At 39.3% G+C, this 7,080-nt stretch overlaps 1 pseudogene; it reads right to left on the reverse strand.

Annotated features, from left to right (window-relative positions):
• Positions 1-5,132: 5,132 nt before the first annotated feature.
• On the reverse strand, positions 5,133-6,118 carry LOC103741328 (annotated as a pseudogene).
• Between the last annotated feature and the right edge of the window lie 962 nt (positions 6,119-7,080).

Here is a 7,080-nt window from a genome sequence, read left to right on the forward strand (position 1 = left end):
ACTTGCATGGGTTGATGAACAGAAAGTGTGTTCTTTGGTACTTGTGTGGAGTATTCAGTAGGTGTCTGTTAGGTCCATTTGATGATTGATATCATTTAATTTAAGAGGTCCCTCTGTTTATTCTTTGTCTGCTTGACTGTTCTATTGGAGATAATGGGGTTTTGAAGTCCCCTACTATTACTGAGTTGGGGTTAATCTGTGTCTTAAAGTCCTGTAGTATTGCTTTTATGAAATTGGGTGCAGCAGAGTTTGGTGCATATATGTTCATGACTGTAATATTTTCTTGATTGATTGTTCTTTTGATTAGAATGAGTGACCCTCTTTATCTTTTCTGATTAGTTTCACTTTAAAAATATTTTATTTATTATTTTTATTTTTATTTTATGTGTATGAGTGTATTGGCCACATATAGGTGGGTGCAATGCCAGCAGAAATCAGAAAAGGGCATTGGATCCCCTCGAACTGGAGTTACAGAGGGTTCTTAGCTGCCATTTGGGTGCTGGGAATCAACTTGGGTCCTCTGCAAGAGCAGTCAGTATTCTTAACTGCTGAGCCATCTCTCCAGCCCTGATCTTCTGATTAGTTTTAATTTGAAGTCCATTTTGTCAGATATTAGAATCGCAACCTCTAGTTGCAATTTGCTTTGAATATTTTTTCCCATCATTTCATTTTAAGGTAGTACATATCCTTGAAGGTGAGGTGAGTTTCTTGAAGAAAACAAAAAAGATGGATTTTGTTTCTTAATTCATTCAACTATCCTGTTGTCTTTTGACTGGGGAGTTCAGGCTATTGATATTTGAAGTTATTACTGAAAGATGTATATTAGTTACTGGGTTACTGTCATTTTAATTTCTGTTTGCATTCTTAATCTAATTTTGTGTTTCCACATTTTACTTTCATTTAGTTTTTTTTCTGTTTCCTATTGGGTATAGATCTTCCTTTTCTCAATCCTTTGTATTTCTTTGAATATTCTCTCAAGGACTGGTTTGGTGGACATGAATTCATTCAGCCTTTTTATGTCATGGAAGATTTTTCTTTCTGCTTCAATTATAATAGACAGTTTTTCCGGGTAAAGTATCCTGGGTTGGCATCTATGGTAATTAGAACTGGGAATACTTTGGTCCAGGCTCTTCTGACTTTCACAGTTCATATTGAAAGGTCACCTGTAATTCTGATGGGTTTTCCTTTGTATGTGATTTGTTTTTCTCTTGCAGCTTTCAGTATTCTCTCTTTGTTCTGTACATTTAGTGTTTTTACTATGATATGTGTGGGGAGTTTCTTTTCTGGTCCTGTCTAATTGGTGTTCTGTGTGCTTTTGAATCTGTATAGATATGTCTTTCCTTAATTTGGGGAAATTTTCTTCTATAATCCTGTTGAAGATCTGGTCAGTACCATTTACCTGAGATTCTTCTCCGTCCTCTATGCCTATAATATGTAAATTTGGTCTTTTCATGGTGTCCCACATTTCCTGCATATTCCATTCCTGTTTTTTTTAAGTGTTCATGCTCTTTGCTTGATTGTTCCAATTCTTCAACTTTGTTGCCCAGTTTTGATATTCTGTTTTCCATTTCATTCATTTTGTTGGTGAGGTTTCTTTCCTGTCATTTCAAATTGGCTTATTGAGTTTTTCACTTCCTTTTTCATTTCAGCCAAGTTTTCTTCAATATTTCTATCTCTTTTGTGATTCTGTGAGTTTAATCCCTCTCCTTTTTTAGTTATTTGAGTTGTTTATTTGTGTGTTCTTAAATATATTGAATTCTTTGATCAAATTTATGCTTGCTCTTTTAAATTCTGTGTCCTGGGTTTTCTTTAGGGGGTTCTCATTGTAGAACTCTTTTTTTTTTTTTTCTTGGTCTTTTTGAGACAGGGTCTCCCTGTAGCCCCAGCTGCCCTGGAACTCACTATGTAGACCAGGCTGGCCCTGAACTCACAGAGATCTGCTTGCCTCTGCCTCCCAAGTGCTGGGACTATAGGCGTGTGCCACCACGCCCAGCTTGTAGAACTCTTTTATAGGATTGTTGGTGTTTGGTGGGAACGTATTCTTTTGTTTTTTTACATTTTTATTTTTTCATTGTGGTTTTTGGCATGTGGGCTTCTTTTGTTGCCTTGTGATTCTGGTATGAAACTCAAGTCTTTCTTTGTTGAGTTGAATACTGATTCTGTTTGTGTTTATGATGTACCCTGGTTGCTTCCTGATTGGGTATGAAAAGCTGGTTGGTTTAGACTTCAGGTTTTGATTTTATATTAGAGGGACCAGATGCTCCAGTCAGGCTATTCAGGAGCTATCCAGGAGGGTGAAGTTGCCTTAGCTTATTAAGAGCACTTCAGAAGTCTCAGATGGATATTGCTGAGGTCCAAGGAGAGGAGATGGGAGATGGATGTGCTAGTCCTTAGTAGTCAACAGGGACGCCTAAGCCCTGGAGTGGTGGTGGGGACTGAAGATGGTATCAAAGCAGGGGTAGGCATGGTGCTATTTAATCAATTCACCCTGGAAGCTGAGGCAGGCAGGAGTCAGGTACTCTCAGACAGTCTCCAAAGGTCTGGGCCCCTACTAACCATCAGGGATGCCTAGCCTTGAGGCAATGAGAGGGACTGAAGATTGTCCCAAAGCAGGGGGATGAGCATGGCACAATTTGGGAAGCTCACCCCTTAGAGGCACTCTCAGGAAGCCTCCAAAGGTCTCAATGTTGAACATTTTAAAAGTATTTATTAACTCTTTCATCTTTAGTGAAATTCCTAGTCAGCTCCTTGCCCCACTTTTTAATTGGGTTGTTTGGTTTTTTGATATTTAGTTTTTTGAGTTCTTTGTATAGTCTAGATACGAACCGTCTTTCAGGGATATACCTGGTAAATATTTTTTCCCATTGTGTATGTTGCCTCTTCACTTGAATGGTGGTGTCCTTTGCTGTACAGATATTTTTAGTTTCATGAGGACCCATTTGTCAATTGTTAGACCTAATGCTTGCACTATAGAAGTCCTGTTCAGATGGTCCTTTCGTGTGCCAGTAAGTTCCAATGCAGTCCCTCTTTCTCCTTGTATTAGTTTCTTTCTTTTGCTCTGATAAAACACCATGACTAAGGGAACTTAAAAAAGGAAGAGTTTATTTGAGCTTATGATTCCAGGGGAATTACAGTCCATCATGGCGGGAAAGCACGGTGGCAGGAGGTGGCCAGAGGAACACTCACCTCTTTTGAAGCAGGCACAGGAAGCAGAGAGTGTCTGGCAATCCAGCAAGGCCTCTAGCAGTTTTTTCTTTGTTCAGGGTTATATTGGTTACCCTGGGGTTTTTGTGTTTTCTTATGAAATTTAAGGTTATTTTTTAATCTCTGTGTTTGTTGTTGTTTGTCTGGTTTTGGTATCAGAGCAATACTGGCTTCAAAGAAAGAATTTGGGAATGTTCCTTCCTTTTCTATTTTATGGAATAATTTGAGGAGTATTAATATTAGTTCTTCTTTGAAGGTTTGGTAGAATTATGTTCTGTATCCTTTTGATCCTGTGCTCTTTTTTGTTGGGAGATTTTTACTTATTGTAGCTATCTCATTGGTTGTTATGGGTCTGTTTAGATTATTTATGTCACTTTGATTTAATTTTTCTGAGTTGTACAGATGTAGAAAGTTATTCATGTCATTTAGATTTTCTAGTTTAGTGGAATACAGATTTTTAAAGTATGTTCTTATGATTTTCTGAATTTCCTTTGGGTCTTTTGTAATGTTTTCCATCTCTGAGTTTATTTGGATTTTTTTCTCCATTTCTTTCAGTTCATTTGGCTAAAGATTTGTCAATACTGTTAATCTTTTCAAAGAACCAACTCTTCATTCCATTGATTCTTTCCATTGTTTTCTACATTTCTATTTCATTAATTTCAGCCTTGATCTTATTTATCTCTTCCCATCTACTATTTTTAGGTTTTGTTTGTTCTTTATTTTCTAAGGCTTTCAGGTATGTTATTACTTCTTTTTTTTTTTTTGGTTTTTTTGAGACAGGGTCTCCCTGTAGCCCCAGGTGTCCTGGAACTCACTATGTAGACCAGGCTGGCCTTGAACTCACAGAGATCTGCCTGCCTCTGCTTCCCGAGTGCTGGGATTAAAGGCGTGCGCCACCATGCCCGGCTACTTTTTTATATGAGATAAAATAATGCTATAATTTTTCCTCTTAGGGCTGCCTTCATTGTGTCCAAGAGGTTTTGTTGAGTTGTCTTTTCATTTTCATTCAATTCTAGGAAATTTTTGATTTCCTTCTTGATTTAGCCCATGAACCAATTTTCACTCAGTAATGTCATGAATTTGTGTACTTTTCCCATTTTTATTATTGTTGACACCTAGCTTTCTTCCTCTGTGGTTGGATAGGATACAAGATGATATTTCAATTTTTGTAAATTTGTGAAGACTTGCTTCGTATCCTAATATGTGGTCAATTTTGGAGAGAGTTCCATGAGTTCCTTGGAAGAAAGTATATTCTTTTATGTTTGGATGCGATTTCCATAGACATCTGTAAAGTCCACTTGATTTATGGTGTCATTTAACTTCAGGGTTTCTCTGTTTAGTTTCTGTTTGGTTGACCATTTTATTGGTGACAGCAAAATATTGAAGCCACCCACTCTCATTATTTGGGAGTCAATGTGAAATTTTAGAGTTATTAAACTTTCTTTTATGAAATTGGATGACTCTATGTAAGGTGCATATGTGTTTAGGATTGTAACATCTTCTTGGTAGATTTTTCCCTTTAACGAGTATGAAGCGACCTTTCTGTCTCTTCTGACTAGTTTTAGTTTGAAGTGTATTTTTCTGGATATTAGAATAGCTATATCTGCTTGTTTCTTAGTTTCATTTGCTTGGAATATTTTTCTCTATCATTTTACCCTGAAGTGTTGTCAGTAATTATTGGTGAGATGCATTTCTTGGAGGCAACAAATTGATGGATCCTGTTTTTTGGGGGTGGGGTGGGGGGTGGAGTGAACTTTATTGATGGCATTCACAAGAGTACGGCTCTCTAGGCCCTCCCCTTCTTTTGGTTGTCTAGGATGGAATTGGTGAAAGGAGATACTCAGTGTGTTGGGGCCTGAATTGGGGCAGGGACTACCCAGCTAAGGGCTTCTCTCTTCTTCTTGCTGGGGTGAGTGGTTCAGGGCTTTTTACTCCTTGGAGGCCATGTGGACCATAAAGTCAACCACCCTGTTGCTATAGCCGAACTCGTTGTCATACCAGGAAACAAGCTTGACAAAATGGTCTTTGAGGGCAATTCTAGCACCATCATCAAAGGTAGAAAAGTGGGTGTCACTGTTAAAGTCATAGGAAATGACCTGGTCTTCAGTATAGCACAGGATGACCTTTAGGAGACCCTAGGATGCCTGCTTCACCACCTTCTTGATGTCATCATATTTAGTAGCTTTTTCCAAGTGGCAGTGCAGCTCCACAACACATATATTGGGCATAGGAACATGGAAGGCCATGCAAGTGAGTTTCCTGTTCAGCTCTGGGATGACCTTGCCCACAGACTTGGTAGCTTGAGTAGATGCAGGGATGATGTTCTGGGTATCTTCATGTCTATCATGCCACAGTTTCTTGGAAGGGCCATCCACAGTCTTCTGGGTAGCTGTGATGGCATGAACTATGGTCATGAGTCCCTCAATGATGCCAAAATTACCATGGATGACCTTGGCCAGGGGGGGCTAAGCAATTGATGGTGCAGGAGACATTGCTGACAATCTTGAGTGAGTTGTCATATTTCTCATGGTTCACAACAATCACAAACATGGGGGCATCAGCAGAAGTGGAAGAGATGATGACTCTTTTGGCTCCACCCTTCAAGTGGGCCCCAGCATTCTCCACGGTAGTGAAGACCCCAGTAGATTCCACAACATACTCTGTACCAGCATGACCCCATTTGATGTTGGTGGGATCTTGCTCCTGGAAGATGGAGATGGCCTTCCCATTGATGAAAAGTTTCCCATTCTCAGCCTTGACTGTATTGTTGAACTTTCTGTGGGTGGAATCATACTAGGCCATGTAGTTGAGGTCCATGAAGGGGACTATCAGTGTTTACTTTGCCAGAGGTGAAGGCAGCCCTGGTGACCAGGCACCCAATACAACCAAATCCATTCACTCTGACCTTCACCATCATGTCTCATGGATGAGGCTGGCACAGCATGAGAAGATGCAGCTGTCTCTAGAGTGAGGAAGACAAGAGAGCCAGATTCTGTTTTTTAATCCAATCGATATATGTCTTTTTAATTTACTTATTTATATTTATTTATAAATATATATTTATTTACAGTTTATTATTTATTTATTTATTTGTTTTTTTTGAGTCAAGATCTCAATCTGTAGCCCAGTCTTGCCTGTAACTCACTGTGTAGATGGGCCTGGACATGAACTCATGGTGATCCTTCTGCCTCAGCCTCCAAAGTACTAGGAATACAGGTGTGAGCCTCCATACCTAGCTTTTTTTTTTTTTAAAATGAGACAGCATCTCCCTGTAGCCCTAGCTGTCCTGGAACTCACTATGTAAACCAGGCTGACCTCCATCTCAGAGAGATCTGCCTGCCTCTGCCTCCCAAATGCTGAGATTAAAGACGTACTTCACCATACCTGGTCTATACCTGGCTTTTAAAGGTATCCAGCTCAGGACTGGAGAGATGGCTCAGTCATTAAGAGCATTTGCTGCTCTTATAAAGGATCCAGGGTCAGTTTCCAGCATACACATGGTGTCTTACAAACACTTCTAACTCTAGTTCTAGGGGATCTGATGCCCTCTTCTGACTTTCGTGGGCACTGGGTATGCATGTCATACACAAACATACATGTAGACAAAACACTCATACTATTAAAATAAAAATAAATCCTTAAAAATATTTTTAGGGGCTACCCAGTTATACCACTCCTTGGCATATACCCAGAGGACTCATCCTATTGCAGAGACACTTGTACATCCATGTTTCTTGATGCTCTTTTCACAATAGCTAAGAGGTGGAAGCAACCTAAGTGTCCCTCAATTGACGAGTGGATAATGACAATGTGGTTCATTTATACGATGGAGTTTTACTCAGCAATAAAGAAAGATGAAATCATGAAATTTGCAGG

Source organism: Nannospalax galili, unplaced genomic scaffold (assembly GCF_000622305.1).
Source record: "Nannospalax galili isolate Female #2095 unplaced genomic scaffold, S.galili_v1.0 scaffold139, whole genome shotgun sequence".
Taxonomy (NCBI): domain Eukaryota; kingdom Metazoa; phylum Chordata; class Mammalia; order Rodentia; family Spalacidae; genus Nannospalax; species Nannospalax galili.